Source organism: Denticeps clupeoides, chromosome 1 (assembly GCF_900700375.1).
Source record: "Denticeps clupeoides chromosome 1, fDenClu1.1, whole genome shotgun sequence".
In the NCBI taxonomy this organism is placed as follows: Eukaryota; Metazoa; Chordata; class Actinopteri; order Clupeiformes; family Denticipitidae; genus Denticeps; species Denticeps clupeoides.
Genome location: NC_041707.1, coordinates 29799322 through 29818156, shown reverse-complemented (window position 1 = coordinate 29818156; position 18835 = coordinate 29799322). Strand labels below are relative to the sequence as shown.

The 18835-nt window shown below is 42.2% G+C and overlaps 1 long non-coding RNA gene across 1 annotated transcript; it reads left to right on the top strand.

Moving 5' to 3' along the window:
* Nucleotides 1–4774: 4774 nt before the first annotated feature.
* Nucleotides 4775–9269, top strand: LOC114802048 (uncharacterized). The gene is made up of 3 exons (XR_003751677.1): nucleotides 4775–4966; nucleotides 6929–7006; nucleotides 7227–9269. It is a non-coding gene; the product is annotated as an uncharacterized LOC114802048 (long non-coding RNA).
* Nucleotides 9270–18835: the final 9566 nt, after the last annotated feature.

Below are 18835 nucleotides of genomic sequence, written 5' to 3'. Positions count from 1 at the left end.
AAATGCCTTAACTAATGCCACCACAGAAGGGAGCATGCAGCAGGTTAAAGACTGACAAGCAAGAGGGCTGGTATGAGCTTCCCATTTTCAAATCTCCTCGCAACATCAATCAACTTGACTAATCTCCAAAGAGTTTTATTTTTTTTTCTGTTTTTGAACTTTTGCACCTCAACTTTAGTTATGACTGATGTCCAATTTGCTTTGTGTTTTTTTTGCCTTTTTTTCTGTTTTTCAGTGTCAATTAATGTTGTCAGATCACATCTGCTTTTTCATTGGCTTCCTTAGAATCTGGTCACAGTTTGTTGTCCAGTGTTGTGCCATGAAAGCTTCATGAAGTGCATTGTTGGTGAACCTGGTTTGGAGGGGATAGAGTCTGGGGGATGTTCCTACTGTAGATACAAAAGGCATCTGAAACAAAAACCAGTGAGCTCTTCAGAGAGTTACCTGCCTTCTTAAGAGATTAGAAATGGATGATGGGGATGACCACTTCAGTCTTTGTGACTGGTCTCAACAATATGCAGCAGCCTACAACCTAAAGATTACTACTTATGACTGGCAGAACCCCTGATGAGCTCTGGATCCATATTGTTTGCACTAAAACTTTTTTAAACAGGAAAGCACATTTTTTTCCAGTCAGGGATTCAGGCCTCCTAGAAGAAAGTCTCCTAATTCAAACTTTAAATGAATGTGAAGATGTTTGCATAGAACGGCCGAGTCCAATAATAGAACAGATCAAACCTCTACACATACATAGGTTTCATGAAGGTTATTGATGTGGTGTTTTGCAAGAGGCCTTTTTGTACACAGGTTAAACATATCCAGGATATTGAGGAAATGTTTAGAAATAAATAACCAAATATTAGCATAGTAGTTATTTGAACTCCAAGTTCATATTGAGACTGTGCCTATTAATAATTGTTTTTTTTTTTTTTTGTTTTTTTGATAAAATTTTGTGTTTGAATTATGCTTTTCTTAATTGCCGGTAGGAGATACTCCATGCCACACTTTTGGCAGTAGAGCAATACTGTGCAAACAAATCTGTGAACCGACAGCCTCTCATTTCTCAGGACTGGTCTGGTTTTTGTAATATTTTGTACCTTTCAGGTATTGTAAAGTGGCCCAGTGGTGTAACGTTTGAATATAAATGACCACTACCATTTGCCTTTTTATTGTTTTTTTGTTTCTTTGTACAAGACTGGAGGAAAAAACCTCAAATAAGAAAATTTAAACTGTAAGTATTGTTAAAAAGTTTAAGATGTTTGATGACACTGATTCACTCTTTTTGCTGTTATTGTATGTGTGTCCCCCTCCTTTTTTTTTTTCCTTCGGAAGTTATGTTATCCTTTTTTTTTTTTTTGCCTTGATATTTTTATGGCCACTAAAAGGAGTGGTGCACACTCTGAGAGGGGAAAAACTATTTGCTTCACATCATCCCAGTATAGAAGAAATGCATAATGCACGTCATGCTGTTTCTGCTTTCACAATCTGCTTTCATTTTAAAAAGACATAGAGGTTCCTGCCTGTATTAAATATCACCAGGGTACATATACCGTATGGTACTGTATAAAAGTATACACACATACAGAGCGAGCTCTGCAGTGAAGGTTCTCAAGACCCTCCAGCCTGGCCAAAATTTTGTTGCGCTTGGATGTAGAATGCACTAAGAGCCTGGACTGGAAGGTGGACCAGGATGAGTGCTTTGCAACCTCCGCTTTACCCTTTGGACTGTTGAGCAGGGCACTTTGAGGTGAAGGCTGGGTTTGAAGCAGGTGGACTTTTGAGATGTGCTGACCCTTGTTTGTTTCCTGCAGATTTTTGAACGCTGAGCCAGTTAGCAGTCTCTCTCCCTCGCTCACTTCTCCCTTGCTCAAAAGACTTCACCCTATCTGTCAGCATGTGCACCGCTCCCAATTTTCTTTGTGATGTTAGGTTTTGTAATTTATTTAACCTTCTTTTCTAATTTATTTTTGTATGTTTGCTACTGTACATTTACATGTGCAATTTCTTCGTTTTTTTTATTATTTTATTGGACGTGTATATATTGTTTTGGGTTTATTTTTTTTTATCTCCCTCCTTCCCTGTTGAGGGGTAGTTCTGCAGTATGTTTTGGTTTTAATTGTACTTGAGTGCACATTGTCCACTATCTCTATAGTAGCCAGATTTACATACTTTTAATCCGAGACAGAAGAAAAAGTAATTGGATGCAAACACATTTAAATGACTGAATGTAAGGAAGAAGGGATTCATGCACTTTAACAGCTAATGGAAACATTCAGCTGCTAAAGTGCTGAAATGAAGTTGACTTGTGTTCTTGGATGTTTGGGAACGGGAACCTGGGTAGCTAAAGGCTTTGACCCTGATTTAGCATTACCTTACATCATCACTGATGACCTATACAACATGCACAAAGACAAAGGATCTGGTCATGCCCAGCACATAAAAACTACAAACATTGTCATTACAGGACAGTGCTGTCATTGCATTTTCATCTCTGATACCTGGTTCCTGCTGGGTCCCTTTTTTTTTCTTTTTTCTTCCTCAAATCATACACTGGAAACTTTTTTGTTTTGTTTTGTTTTGCGATGTCTGTCTTGTAATTCCTGGCTGTTGTGTAATAGTACTCTCTGGATTATAATATCTGGCGTCATACAAGCCCAAGCTGGTTGTTTTTCCATTTTGACCGTACATTTGGTGAGGTGGAGGTGAGACAGGCTTCTGTGCAGCCCATATTTGATTGTGATTTGGTTGTGTATTTAGGTTATGTGGGATCAAAAGCACAGGAGGATCTGGGGCATGTGAGATGGGAATCCAGCAGTATGTTTTATTTATAAATGAACTCCATAATTCATTTGAACAAAAATTTTATATCAATTCTTCCTTATGGTTTGATGGATTTTCTTTTGTGTCCTTTTTAAAAGACCATTTGGCCTATAAAATGTACAAGATCTGTGAATGATGTAAAGTATAATCAAGGGCTTTAATGTAAAAAAAAAAAAAAAAAAAAAAAACTTTCAGCATTCCTATGAACCTGTGTAAGGGGCCGTACGGTTCAGTTTGAAGACATTTTGTTACATCAAAAAAAAAAAAACAGATTTAGTGTTCAGTGTTTTCAACCCTTCATGAATACTGTCTATTTTTTGGCTATTTGTTGCCATTTCACTCAGTAAAAAAAAAAAAGTCTTGAGACTCACACTCTCTGTATACCAAGTAATGAGACCCAGCGAAAATGTAGCATTTTTGTAAACATTGACTGTGTGTCTTCGAGACTGTATTGTGCACTCATTACTTCTTTTTTTTTTTTTTTTTTTACATTTTATGAAAATTTTAGATGACTTGTTATTTAGTGCAATATGCTGTACATAAGGGCTTTGCTCTGAAAGGATTTTTTTTCTGATTTTTGTTTTTGTTAACTGGTACTTTTTTCCAATAAAATTTATGAAAGTCTTGCCTTTTGTGTTTATTTTACCCCAGTGTCCTCTGCTGCTCAGGGTCCCAAAGTAACCCTGTGGAGGATTACAGAGGACTGCAGTGAACCAAAAAAGAATTTATTTTCTTCCTCTCCCCCTCTCTCTGCTGAAGGAGAGCCCTGCCAGGCCCTTGGCAGAACTGGTGCTGCTGTTTCCCCTCCTGCCGTGAGGTCATTAATTCACTGGACCCAGTCAAGCATTCTGGCAGGGCTAATGACTGCCTGTCAGAGAACCCTTAGTCGCTCACACACACACACACACACAGAGAAGACACCGACCGCAAATGACCTGTCTACTGGTCTCGGGACTACTGCATTTGTATCCATTTATAGAGTGGCTGGGAAAAGTCCCCCCTCAGCCTAAGTTAACATCATTTTCTCTAAAGGCCATGACTTAGCTGCTGACGTGCACTACAGACATTGCAAGGTCCAATGTCCAGTGACCACTGTCTGTCCCCCCCAGTTGTAGCCAGTCCAACTGCTACCTGTCCAACAGCGCAGAAGCAACAATAAGCACCACATCCATATTATGTGTTTTATGGAATTTTTTGTTTTAACTTCACATTCTGGTCCCCAGAACAAGTGTGTAGTGTGTCCTTTTCTAACCACTAAAATATAAATAAACACAGAATGAAATGATTTGCAAATCTCATTAACCCAAACATAGTCAAACATAGTCAACATATTTTTTCAAAACAAGTTGAATCTGAGACAATGTACCAATGTCAACTTTAATTTGATATTAGTGATACTTCTTGAAAGGTTTGGGCAGAGCCATGTTCACCGCTGTGCAGAATCCCTTCTAATTTTAACATCAGCCTGTAAACTGCTGTGGTAAAACATGCCCTGTGAGGTTTCGCATTGTCTTAGTGAAATATGCAAAATCCCTCTAAATCTTGGACTGCATTGGAGCAGAAGTTGCTCTTAGACCCAAGTAGCTAGCACAACTTTCCAGATATGCAAGCTGTACCCCCATCCCATGTAGGTGATTGAACTGGTGCCATTTCTGGATCATCTTCAAATAAGGCCTATTTAGTACAAAATACATTTAGCCAATTTGTCTCATGTCGCAGTGAGCACTGTACACAGACGATAGGCCCACGCAGTGATTAAATAACAAAATCATGGGGTTTTTTTTATACAATGCTGCCTGAGGGCTCGTGAGATTAGCAAATCATTGCATTCTGCTTTTATTTTTTTGGTGTGATTGTACCAAATTGTGGCCTTAGCCCAAGAAACAAAACTGTAAGTTGAAAAACTGGCCGGAGAGGTGGCTTTAGTTACATCTGTTGTTTTTTTTTAAGAGCCGGAGGTGTGCGCGGCAGGCCTGTTGTTAGCACTGTCAGCTATCCTGGATTCACCTGTCGAACCACTTTCTTGGCAAAGACTACTGCCGCAGGGCCAATGAGCACAACTGACAGGAGATGTGGGTTTCATCATATAAGCGCAGGCTCTACGAATAAGGGACTGTAAGTAAATGAAGATGATCGTAACCTACAGGTCAGTGGACTCGCTTATGCATGCAACAAAAAGCAGTGAAGTCATAAGCTTCATAAGCCACTCTTATAAATACTACAAGTAGTACTGCTGTGGCCCTGCCACACTTAACCCTGTGATGCTCCAAAGGGACTGAAGCTAAATGAATTCATTTGAATGTGAATGTTGTAGCCGGTGATGAATGGCTGCGCCTTTTCGCTCGGGAACCTGTTGATGTGTTCCCATGACATCCTGGTGAAACAAAATATGACATATCAAATGACCAATCAGCGATTAGTCAAAACCAGTGGCTGTCGGACTCCACCACACTCACCCTCTACACCTCCACCTATTGTGCTTCTGTGTATAAACAGACCGGCACAGTGAGAAGAAAAGACGGGTGGAGGGGGGTGTTGGGGGCGATTATCCTGCCTGGGGTTTTAAATCTCCCCTGGGGTAGGTGTATAGCTTGGTGAGGAGTATAGCCTGTTCGTGTGAGTGCGTGTGTGTGTGTGTGTGTGTGTGTACATATGAAAGCGAAACAGAGCTAGAGAGTGATAAGGCAGACTGTGTGTGTGCGTGCAGGGTGGGGGTTGGGAGAGAAAGTGTGTTTGCATGGTGTGTGCGTACTCTTAGATGGGATGGAGAGATGTAGAAAAAGGGAGGGAGGGACAACACAGCAGGCCTGTGTTGCGCTGAAGGAGCCGGCGCAGGGCGGGAGGGGCTGGCTGGCCGCTCTGGGTTCGGTCTCCAGTCCTGCTTGGCTCAGCACTTTTCACTGGTGCGGGGCTCTGGCGGGCCGGAGCCTGGAACAATGGGCCCTCTGTTACCGCGCTGCACCCTGCTGAAAAAAGACACCCATTAGCTGGAGCGTCTATCTCTGAGGGTCGGGCCCAGGGGTCACCAGCAAGTGCGGCTCTTGTTTATGTCTGTGAAGCCAATCAAAACAGTCTGTTGCCGCTGTGGTTAACCCCTTCCTGTCAGCGTGCAAATTGTAACAGTGCATGTGTTTTAGACACTATGGTTTTTTTCCTACAAATTTCATACACTTTACAAGCTGTTTTTTGGTCATTTTAGTGCTGAAAGGGCTTAGCATTGCACGCTGTAGTCAAAATACATGCTGGAGTTAAATGCTGCCAAAGGCCAGACAGGCAGTAGTGAATAAAGTAGCTATTAGCAGTTGAACTACTTGCTAATTGTGCTGAAAGGTGTCTCAGGACCTCTCAAGTTGAAAGCCACAGTGTCCGCTGGCGATGTTGCACACACAGGGCTCTTCTTCACAAGTGCAATTGCTTAATTGCTGCCCCTGAGCACGTGCAGAAAAAAAATTATAGACACTGAGTCACAGTGAACAGCAGAAACTTGGGAGAGTCCTGGCTCTCCACCGAAACTCTTCATTTCATCTGTCACTCAGCATAACAATGAAACAGATATGGGGCGACTAAATAAAGGGTTATATCTTTAACTTCCATTTTATAGAGTAAGAGAGGGGTGAGCTTGGAAGTGTGCATGTAGTAGCAGCAGTACAAGGCAAATTAAGCCCACACAGACACACATATCAGGTGAGAGCTTGCATGCCTCAGCCACAATGCCGCATCCCTTGGCTCATGCCGAACAAGTGTTCTAAGTGTGTTTTCGTTTGATGGGAGCACCACAAAAGGGACATTTGGGAGACCTGCTTTCAAAGTGCGAAGTTAGATGTAGTGCTTGTCTGCTAATTTCATATCGAGTATGTCTTCAAGATTTACGGATGTTAACATACAGAATCAAGAAATTAGATTATATTTTGAGGACATTTTAACATTTTATGTTATATAACAGGTGCACAAATATACAAAAGCATGTGATTCCTTACTGACAAGTTGCTCCAAACAAAAACAATAGAATGTATTTTATTAAAATGTATAATTACTGTATTTGTCATGTATGTAAAGAGATGACGGAAATGTGAAATGTACATATTTGCTGTATATCATTTGGAAGCAGATCATGCACAGCCTGCCACAAACACTGCCATCAGTGGACAGAGTCACCTCGGGATCACATCATTGACAAACCAAACAGGTAGAAAAATCATCACCTCTTTTTTTTGACTAATTTTGACAAAATTAACTCCCTCTATGTAATCTCTGCTGTCAGTGTTACTGCTTTAAGCAGTTTGTTGTGTGCGTGTTATCATTGCTATCATTGCATATGTTCATAATTTCAAGATTTCAACATTAAAATGCCATACAGCCTCAGAACACAATTTGATTTAGATGTAATGTTTATCTTGGTGACTTAGTGTGTGTACCTTTGGGCTTGGACCTCACCCTGGGTGAGTCCCTGTCCTGCACCCAGCATCCAAGGATGGGCTCCAGCAGCCACGACATGAGTAGGACTTTCATCAAGACAAAGCAACATATGAAACGCGCAAGAGCCTAATCAGCACAAACACAGAACACCTTCACACACCTTCAGGAATAAGAACCAAAAAAGTGCTGTGCATTAGGTAACAAACTACATATATCTTCCAACAAATTAATTTCATTCTGCATGATAAATGTAGACAATGATGTCGGAGCTGCTAGCATTAACCAGGAACTTTATGCTACTAATGCAGACAACACAGAATATATTCAAGACTTTCAGTTGCTAAGCTTAGCATTGAAATGAAATGGGGATTTAAGAGGGAGTTGGCCGTGGGGTGAAGGGAAAAAGAAAGAAGAATGGAGAACTTGCAGAGCTCCTTTGTTTTCGGACATTACATTTATGCCCTGATCAGTTCTGTGCATCAGAACCAAAACAGGGGCTGCAAGCACAAACTCACTGGTTACCAGCATACTCCCCAGGCAACGGGAAGACAATCTGTGCCTTTAGTGACCCTCCACCCCATTCCTCCTTTACACATCTGGCACAACACACACACACACACACACACACACACACAGAATGCACGGTACAAATTAAGCAAGGTTAACATACTGACTAGAAAACAAGTCATGTACATACACTCTGCATATATTGCCATGGGAACTGTGGCAGAGTGCAAAAGAAAGAAAATAAAAGAGTTTGTGTGTGTGTGTGTGTGTGTGTGTGTGTGTGAGAGAGAGAGTGAATGTGCAAGGAAGTGTGGGGGAGGGGGCACGTTATTAGACGTGGCCTCTCATAACTGCCCCTGCAGGCAAGAGAGAGACAGCAGAAGACTAAGACTTAATGAAAGTCCTACAGCAAACTCATGCTGCAGGACACTCCTTTTGACTGCAAGTCAATATTGAAAGTTTAAGATCACACATGCGCCTTCGTTCTGCGTGTGTGCTTATGTTAGCCGAGCCATCTGTGTGTGTTCATGCATGCCTCAGATCGGTCATTAACGTGGACGTGGACAGGAGCGTAAGATCAGGCTCTGGCATCCAATGGAGCCACGCTGTGATTGCAAGTAGAAATTAGCATAGCAGTGCACTCGCTCGCTCATGCTCAGCTATCCATTCACACAAAAGCAAAAACAGAAGTGACCAATAACAAATAGGCCCAGCCATGTAACAGACCCCAAAGGAAAATAAGGGGCCTTAACGGTGCACCACGGCTCTCCAACACAATTACGCCGCATATCACTCTCTCTGGGTAATTGCTGCACTGCGGTGGACTTTTATTTAATTAGCTGAAAGAGTCACCTATTTACCCAGGCCATTGTGCAGCCCCTTCACATTCAGAGCACCGCTCTGTTTACTGAGAACCGCTTCGCCTGGCCAAGTCTTTTGTTGAGTTGTATGACAGGCAGTCACTCCCAGTCTCACAGCTGTGGTACTCACTCACACACACACACACACACTCACACACACTCAGGCCTCGTGCTGTGGTCAGGGGGAGGGATCTGATATTCTCCAAGCGCAGGCTATGAACCCAGTGAACTTGCCTTTATAAAATGTTCGGGCCGCACGTTACCACTTTGACTGTCAAATCCAGATCGAGCTGAATCGGAGGGTCGTGTAGTCTGTAAATGCATTCATCAGATGCATGAAATCCCGCGGGTTTTGGAGATCTCGGACTCCACATATCTTGACAGGCACTTATTGTGTCATTCCGAACTGTCAGAGCAAACAAAACAGACCTTTGTTGGCAAGTATTTTTTTTTTTAGCGGCCAACCCGTTCGGTTCTTATTTGAATTCTTGTTGAGATTTTCCTATGTACACTGAGTAAAGTGTCAGTTGGCACACTACTACAACAATGATAAAAACTGCAAACACTTTACTGAATGTGTCTGGCTGGTGTTGCTCACGTTAATACAAGCATACAAAAGAGAAGGAAAGTAAGCGCGAACGCCACAAACACAGCGGCTGCATTTGGCGGGAGATGCGCGGCGCGTGCGCAGACGTGCCTGTTTTTTTTTTTTTTTTTTTTGCACACTCGCTCCTGCTCACGCAATGGAGTAACAACTGCAAAAACAGTTGGGAAAGTGTAATGCTCAGGGATATTATTCAAGCTCGTGTTTCAAAACAGCAGAGCAGGCCTGCCTGCGCCGCCACCCCTCCCCTTCAGCCCCAGTCTGTTTTGTTCTTTCTCTGCCCTACTTCTACCTATTGCCCGGCCCACTTCCATTTCTTCTTCCAGACCCCCTCCCACCCTGCACGACTTGTTGCCAGTCTACTTCCAAATCGGTCTTTCTCCCCGCCTCACCCCTCCTATCCCTCGCTTTTTCTTTACCTACTTCCCTCCCCCTTCGCTGGCTGTTGTTGATGGCTGACAGGGTTGATTTATTCCAGGCTTGGTGGCTCTCCAACTTCTCTCCAACAATCGCACGAGTTAAAGCCCAGGAGGAGACAAAAATCCAAAAGTAGTAGATTCTCTCACCCACTTTTTCGGTTTACTTGTGTGACATTTCTTGCTGCACTGTTATATGACGAATTTTCATGCGTTTTTAGGGCAAATGAGATCGCACTTCTTGTGTGTGTTAGTGTTTTTGACAAACTCACACATTCTAAATCCAATGCAGAATGCAAGAACGTTATTGTGACAGAAAAACACTGCACGCTGTTTGTATTCCAGGGAGAAACGATAATCCTGTTTTGCTTCTCACACTGCATTGCGTGTTCCCTGCGTTTAAGTGGATTACAGCAGAGCAGGGCAGAGCACATGACAAAATCGCCCAGTATTAAAAGTATTGTTGCACAAGGTCAGTGAGGGTCTGTCAGTTTGTGTCAGATTGCCAATCACAACGCTTAGATCGCACAACCAATCATCCAGCAGCCTTTCCATCTCAGGGCAGTCCTCACCGTAGCACACAAAAAAAAATCTGACAGCTGACTGCATTACCCGGGGGATCTTGGTGAACTCTCGGTCTCTGGCAGTAAAAACAGGGAGACATCTGGAGCCGAGAGCCACCTGGGTGCTAACCTCTGCTTGGCCGTAGTCCAATCGCCTTCCACCCAACTCGGCTTCTAAACATCAGCAAAGCTGCACGGGTACCGAACGTGAAGCATTCACCAAGATAAACAGACAATTGTGCAACAATGCATTTGTTATATGTGTGTGGGACATATCCTACATAAACATATTCTGCATAAAATATGGTCTAATAGGATGTGTTTTTACCAATGTGTCTATATTCTGCAGTCAGATCATATTAAGGTCATTGTAAACATTGTCAGCTTAGTAAAACTGAGGAACAAAAAATTGACAAGTGATTAATTGAAGGAATAACAAAGAACTGACAGTTGGACAGTGGCATTTTTGATGGGTCCTCAAGTCCTTCGCAAAGATGCTGTCGCTGATAAAGTCTGAAACTTGTCTAAATGATTTCAGGCAAGATGGCGAATGTGATACCCATACCAGCCCAAGGGATGTGGGTAGAGTGAACCTATGAACTGCTTGCCAGGTCCTTCTGAGGTTTTTCTTAAGTAAGGTGGCTGCTTTCAAGTGAACTGCTCATCAAAGGTGAGTCTGAGGTCTCTGAGCCTCAGATGCAAACAAGAGCGAGGCCAGGCCACAGGGCAACGGATACCAACTATGATGATTCAGACAAACCCAACTCAAGCTGTGTGATGACTGTTAGTAAAAGGAGGTAAGCAAAGATTCAGCAAAGAAAGGTCATGACCTTTTTTCACAAATATGTGACTGATACGCACTTTTTATTGTTAAGTAATTTGTAACATCTGTGAAGTGCAGTTCTATATTTTTTCATTTGCTCATCTTTTTGAGAGTTGGGTATTACAACAATTCCAGCAGGACTCACAAACAAATTGCCAGTTGACAAAATCACATGAACAAAATGTGCATACAGGTAACATGCTTAGTTAGCTCTTATCCTGTGATGTCCAAGAACATGGCACTGAAACTCAGATCATGCGTAGGAGCTGAAAGGTATGTGGGTGGGGGAAGAACTTACACTTATAGGCAAATGAGGCCCTAAACACTAGAGAAATATCTACACAACCAATCGTTGGTCCACAAAGGTTGGTCCATTTGTTGGTCTTATTGTGCCAAAGTGGCTGTGGAAAAGGAAAAGCTGGCCTAATATCTTTTTTTCTCAAGATGCCAGTCCAGAGCTGCAAGCATTTTGTTGCAAATCCAAAACAAGAGATAAGGTCTGATGTAAATAATCATATTTTGCTGCATTCAGTACTCCAGAAGCATGCATAAGACAATTGTTTTGGCAACCACTGACCTGTCATGACTGTCCACATCTGACAGGATCACAGTAGCTCTGAAATTTTGTATGTTGATTTGGACTTGTCTCTCTGATCCAGGCTCAGTGCCATCCAGTCCATAACCTGTGTAGAAGAAAGATGCCAGCTCAGCCTTGGGTATTGGTGAGTTTAAGACAACATTTATTATCTTTACTCTATCTTGTCCAGTAGGGCACAAAGTGCAGGAACTTTCTCTCAGACACAGTCTGCTGAATTGTGCACTGCACAGCTTGCATTTTATGGGCCTCATGTCAAAATGATATTAGCTGGAGTCTGTGGGGCTCACTGATAAGAAGTCATTAAAAATCGAGTCAAGCTGGCCTCATGTTCAGCTACAAAGTCCCTGAGTGCAGAACTCCCTGGCCAGATAAGAGTTTTGATGAATAGTCTGTTCTTTGTGGACTGTCATGCTGGATTGCTGCAGTATCGCACATTAACCCCAGGCCTGGGTAAGGCAATAATGTTATATCATAAATGACAAATTCGAGCATGTTTTGTGAGAGGACACAAAAATTCTTTGTTTTCAAGCCAATAAAAACGTTCATGTTATGATGCCATAAGTCAAGCAGTCATGCCAGCCTCCTCAGTGACACTTCCTTGTCTCGCCACGCAGAGCCATTCTGCCTTGCCATAATTCTAGTTTAGCCAGGGTCCTCTTCTATGTTATTGTGGCTGCATCTTTTATTCTTAGAAAAACGTTTTACTGGTTTTGTCAAAAGTTAGATGGAAATGAGGAATATGGGAACATATACATTAATTATATAACACTATGGTTCTTAAAATATGCCTTCTCACCTGCGTAGTCTGTTGAAGGGAGGTTGGGAGGGAGGGTGGTTTCCTGGGCAGTTTTCCTGCAGAGCCAGACAATAGCTAATGAGTGCATGCACTGATTCCAGTAATGGTACTGTGGCAGTAATTAGAGTGTGACTGCTGCTGGACAAGGTCCAGCTCAACCTAGAGACAGTCTGGCGAAGAATGAATAAAAAGAAGCCCCTTTGCATGCCATTGTTTGCTTTGCTAGTTTGCCATACTTTTATTCTTCTCAGTTAATCGGGACTGTGAAAAAACAAAACAGAAATTAATTTTCATGCAACTATCACATATCTGTTACCAGTTTAGGGTGAGCTTGGGAAAAAAAGGAAAGTTTGGGTTTACCTACCACACCGAAAAGTTCCATTTTGCCAATAACAGGCAGCAACGCACTGACACCTTTCACACTTTGGCCATCTTCTGTCACACTGTACTGAGTTAGGAAGGCCACAAATGCAGAAAATCATGAATTACGCTCATCGACAGGTCATATGTAAATCATGTACAGAAAAGGCAGAAGATAACCAACACAATGGAACTCTAATAAATAGGACACTATGAAAAGGGCACAGGCTTCCCTGGAAGCCTCATCTGTTTAGGTGGTGCTCTAAAAAAAAGTTATATATTTTGCCATATATAACGGATCCTGAAATAAAAGATCTATATTCTTATGACCATATTTAATTGATTTGCTTGACACTTATACAGGGAGTGCAAAATTATTAGGCAAGTTGTATTTTTGAAGAATAATTTTATTATTGAACAACAATCATGTTCTCAATGAACCCAAAAAAACTCATTAATATCAAAGCTGAATGTTTTTGGAAGTAGTTTTTAGTTTGTTTATATTTTTAGCTATTTTAGGGTGATATCTGTGTGTGCAGGTGACTATTACTGTGCATAATTATTAGGCAACTTAACAAAAAACAAATATATACCCATTTCAATTATTTATTTTTACCAGTGAAACCAATATAACATCTCCACATTCACAAATATACATTTCTGACATTCAAAAACAAAACAAAAACAAATCAGCGACCAATATAGCCACCTTTCTTTGCAAGGACACTCAAAAGCCTGCCATCCATGGATTCTGTCAGTGTTTTGATCTGTTCACCATCAGCATTGCGTGCAGCAGCAACCACAGCCTCCCAGACACTGTTCAGAGAGGTGTACTGTTTTCCCTCCTTGTAAATCTCACATTTGATGATGGACCACAGGTTCTCAATGGGGTTCAGATCACGTGAACAAGGAGGCCATGTCATTAGTTTTTCTTCTTTTATACCTTTTCTTGCCAGCCACGCTGTGGAGTACTTGGACGTGTGTGATGGAGCATTGTCCTGCATGAAAATCATGTTTTTCTTGAAGGATGCAGACTTCTTCCTGTACCACTGCTTGAAGAAGGTGTCTTCCAGAAACTGACAGTAGGACTGGGAGTTGAGCTTGACTCCATCCTCAACCCGAAAAGGCCCCACAAGCTCATCTTTGATGATACCAGCCCAAACCAGTACTCCACCTCCACCTTGCTGGCGTCTGAGTCAGACTGGAGCTCTCTGCCCTTTACCAATCCAGCCACGGGCCCATCCATCTGGCCCATCAAGACTCACTCTCATTTCATCAGTCCATAAAACCTTAGAAAAATCAGTCTTGAGATATTTCTTGGCCCAGTCTTGACGTTTCAGCTTGTGTGTCTTGTTCAGTGGTGGTCGTCTTTCAGCCTTTCTTACCTTGGCCATGTCTCTGAGTATTGCACACCTTGTGCTTTTGGACACTCCAGTGATGTTGCAGCTCTGAAATATGGACAAACTGGTGGCAAGTGGCATCTTGGCAGCTGCACGCTTGACGTTTCTCAGTTCATGGGCAGTTATTTTGCGCCTTGGTTTTCCCACACGCTTCTTGCGACCCTGTTGACTATTTTGAATGAAACGCTTGAATGTTCGATGATCACGCTTCAGAAGCTTTGCAATTTTAAGAGTGCTGCATCCCTCTGCAAGCTTTCTCAGTATTTTGACTTTTCTGAGCCTGTCAAGTCCTTCTTTTGACCCATTTTGCCAAAGGAAAGGAAGTTGCCTAATAATTATGCACACCTGATATAGGGTTTTGATGTCATTAGACCACACCCCTTCACATTACAGAGATGCACATCACCTAATATGCTTAATTGGTAGTAGGCTTTCGAGCCTATACAGCTTGGAGTAAAACAACATGCATGAAGAGGATGATGTGGACAAAATACTCATTTGCTTAATAATTCTGCACTCCCTGTATGGAGACACCCCACCTCCCTCTACACTGATAGCAATGTTTATTTGTTAATGTTCTTGGGGAGGGGCAAGGGGACTGCACAGACCAAGACATGACAGCAGGACACTGAACAAGAACACTGCCCCCATGTCGTTTTCCACAACACACAAAGCGGAAGCAAAAAGCTAGCAGTGATGCTATCAAGCTTGAGAAGTAACATTCCACAGAATTCTTGCCAGTCAGTGGATCATGCCTGTGATGCATTTGAAAAGCCACTATCTGAAGAGAGGCAATCTTAACACTTTGGACCTGCTCCCACTGAGATTAATAAGGCATGTGGATGTGGCTGCAGACCGGCCCCCGACAGACGACTCACCTCTGCCGCCGGAGCCACGGCCCATGAACTCAGGCTGAACCGCGGCCTGCCTGGGGTTTTTATGATGTACGTATCGTGGTCAGTCACCCCGAGCCAACTGAGCCTGGCAGTGGCGTCGAGTGGTTAACGGCACGGGACGGAGCTGTGCTAAGACGACTGGTGAACTCTTGAACCCCAGCAACAAATGCACAACCAAAGAGCGTAGTGAATTCTAGCCTTAGGCACAGACTCTCTCATTTTCTCCCTGTGCCTCTTTTCCTCTTGCTCTCAGTCTCTCTACAGCATCCTCTTTTCCTCCCCTTCATTTCTCCTGCTCCATCTCTGTAGTTCTGTATGTCTGCCCCTTCCTCCCCTACTCTCTTTTTGCTCCCCAGCTCCCCTTGTATTAAAACACCTGGTTTTCATATCAGACGCCTCAAGGGCCCTTGGGTTGTCAATCAGCTTTGAGGAGCTGCCTTGCCTCCTTGGCAGCAATGAATTTGTGAATCCTGGTGTAGCACGGTAGACTGATTTGCTTATGTGTTATTTCATGACAGAACCCACCAGCACCACACCCATTTCTGTGCCTTTCAGACTGGTGATTATCCAGAATTTGTTAATTAGATGCAGCTCGACATAGGAGCAAGGTCTTGGTTTTTAGATGGCCATTCATTCATTAGCATGCAGGACAAAAAACCTTTCCACCTCACCTCCTCACCTGCATCCCAGGAGAACCTGTCTTCAGTGCAAATGTATCAAAGCTTAACCAATTCCCACTGACTTGCTCTGCTCTGCAGCTCCAGGCAATTTTTGCATGAACCACAGACAGATCTGATATTTCTGCTTTATTTCTACAGTCGGACATTAACGGCAGGGAGCCACTGTTTGAAGTTGTTGTGGAAATCAGAGTCTGTGGTGGGTTTTGGGTGGTAAGATGGCTCACTCTGATGTTGATCTTTGATAAGATTTCATGTGAGCACACATTGATGAATGGCCAGTTTGAAAGTGTGGTATGCAAACATCACAGAACACCGTTTCATTTGCCTATGACTTTAACTTGCTGTTGAAGCACAAACCTTCATGGCCTGGAACTGCAATTTGTAAAAAAAAAAACAGAACAGTCCTGCTGGAATAACTGGCATCATGCATTTTCTAGTGCCGTTTCAACAACCACTAGGATGAAAAAGGGTTATGCAAATGAATCTGTGTTGGTGTGTTTCTTTGACTTCACTGTTGCCACATAGATATATAAAGATGTGGTATTCTCCTGGAAGCATCGGGTAAATCCTCATTGTTTTGGCAACGCTTCTGGATCTCAATGCAGCCAGGATAACTACAACTCTGCCTTTTTGTGCAGATCTGTCAATATCTTTCTTGTCCAATAGAAACTGAGTTAACCTCTTCAACAGCACTCCAAAGATGACCTTACCCTCCACATTCAACAAGGAGATTGTACAGAACAGATCTCTTGTTTTGTGTTGAGCCTGTCCTCATGGTTCTTCCTCCATACTACCTTCAGTAATCTCCACACATCTTTTTACCCTCTCAACTATCTTTATATGGAATACAATTGGGACTTAGTCATTATTATCATCATTATGCAGAATTTACAGATTTCAGAATTATTGCCGCACCCACTTGGGTCTAAGTTGCTAGAGCAGTGCCAAACAATCCCACTGGCCCACTTTTACCAAGAGGACATTATGTCTTGTAATTTGGGCAACATTGGAATGTCTTTGGTTACATAACTGTCGCAGGCAGTAATGCACAGTTAATTGTACAAAACTATAATTGTCACCAAATGCTACAAAATCCTAATGTGAGTTCATGAGTGCAGAACAGCACTTACTTACTATACACCACCTACATGTCCGAAATATCTCTCAAAAGTGTGTCTGTCAGCTCAGATTCATCCCATTATTTCATCAAGGCCTGATTTGCAGGTTAAATGCCAGGGTTCTTGTGGCAACAGCAGCCTCCAGCATGATAACCCTTGTTTGCCTTATTTACTTTCATTTTTATCCATGCCTTCTCTCCTTTCCTCTGTGGGTTTCTCACCATGTTAATCAAGTGCTCACTTGTTTCTCACATCCCGCAGGTTCAAGCGGTTGTAATGTGCTGTGGCCTCCGCCTCCATTGACGATGAGCATCTGTTTCCAAACCAACCTCATCTGTCTCAGTCAAGCAGAAGGGGAGGTTTGCATTAGAGCATTTTGGCATTTGATTCAAGTGTTAATCTGGGTTGTTTGGTTTTTTGTGTGTGTCCCCACAGCTACAGTGAACCACATAAATTCAGCTGCCTCCTCAGCAGCAGTCAGTCTATACCAAACTTCACTTGAACATTCTGGGCCTTACTACAAAATTAGATCAAGATAGCCTTTGGTTGTGAAGCAAATGATAACCAGGGCAATAATAAAGTAATTTTCTATGATACTTAAGTCATTGCTTTTGTTAATTTTGTATTTGTACTTTAATAAAATACCTCCATTTGGGGAGGGTTTGGGAAGTCACTTTTTTTACTTGCATTCTGCTCATCCTCATCCTGAATCCATCTCTGATATTTTGGTTTACTGAATGCTGTTTGAAATCTGCTACTTTGTAAACCAAACTGGAATTTACTTTCCAAAAACAGCAATATTTTGTCTTTACTCTTACTGAGAGTAATTACTGAACAGGTTCATTAATAAAGCTGACATTATAACAGAACATGCCTGTACATATTCAGTGCAGCAGTATAATCACTATAATACTGATTTTAGCAGGGAAACATTCAATGTGTTTTCTTTATTTTCATGACCATTTACATTGGTAGATTCTCACTGAAGGCTACGAAATCTTAAGGCATCAAAACTACGAGCTTCAAGAGGTAGTCACCTGAGGTAGTCCAACAGTCTTGAAGGAGTTCCAAGAGGTGTTTAGCACTTGTTGGCCCCTTTGTCTTCACTCTGCGGTCCAGCTCACACCATCTCGATTGTGTTCAGGTCCAGTGACTGTGGAGGCCAGGTCTCCACTTTTTTTAAGTACATAACTCCACATGTGTTCCTTCACAGTTTTGATGCATTCAGTGAGAACCCTTGCATAACCTGTCCAACGTTTGGCCTGTACTGTATATGCATCTTTTTTCTAGTTAATTTGACTTGGCTAAACTAAACTTTTTGACATTTCTCAAACCATTTGTTCAATTGTCACTGTGTTTCATCTAATAAAACTTGTTTCTATGTCTTTTGCTTTAATGAACATCAGACTACATTTACATTTACAGCATTTATCAGATGCCCTATTACAGAGCGACTTACAATGAGTAGTTACAGGGACAGTCCCCCTGGAGACACTCAGGGTTAAGTGTCTTGCTCAGGGACACAAGTAAGTTGAATTTGAACCTGAGTCATCTGTTTCATAGGCTTACCCAAGTGTCTTACCCACTAGGCTACTACCATCCCAAATGAAAAATGTTCTGTTAAAAATCACACAACATTTGTTAAATAAGCAAAATAATAGGACATATAATCACCATAAATTACTGTACTTATTCTTTTGCTGCCTAGTACATTTGAAATGAAATACTTTTGTACTTTTGCTGAAATGGTATTTTAAAGGAGTAAAGCTTATTGCAGTGGTGGCCTATCAGGTAAGGAAGCAGATTTGTGACCGAATGGTTGTGGGTTCAAATCCTGAACTGCAACGGTGCCCCTGAGCAAGGCACTGTCCCCACACAATGCCCCCCTGCCACCTTATATGGTGATGGGTTAAATGCAGAGGACTCATTTCATAGTATCACAATGACAACAACATTTTAACTTAAACCTGTCTATATC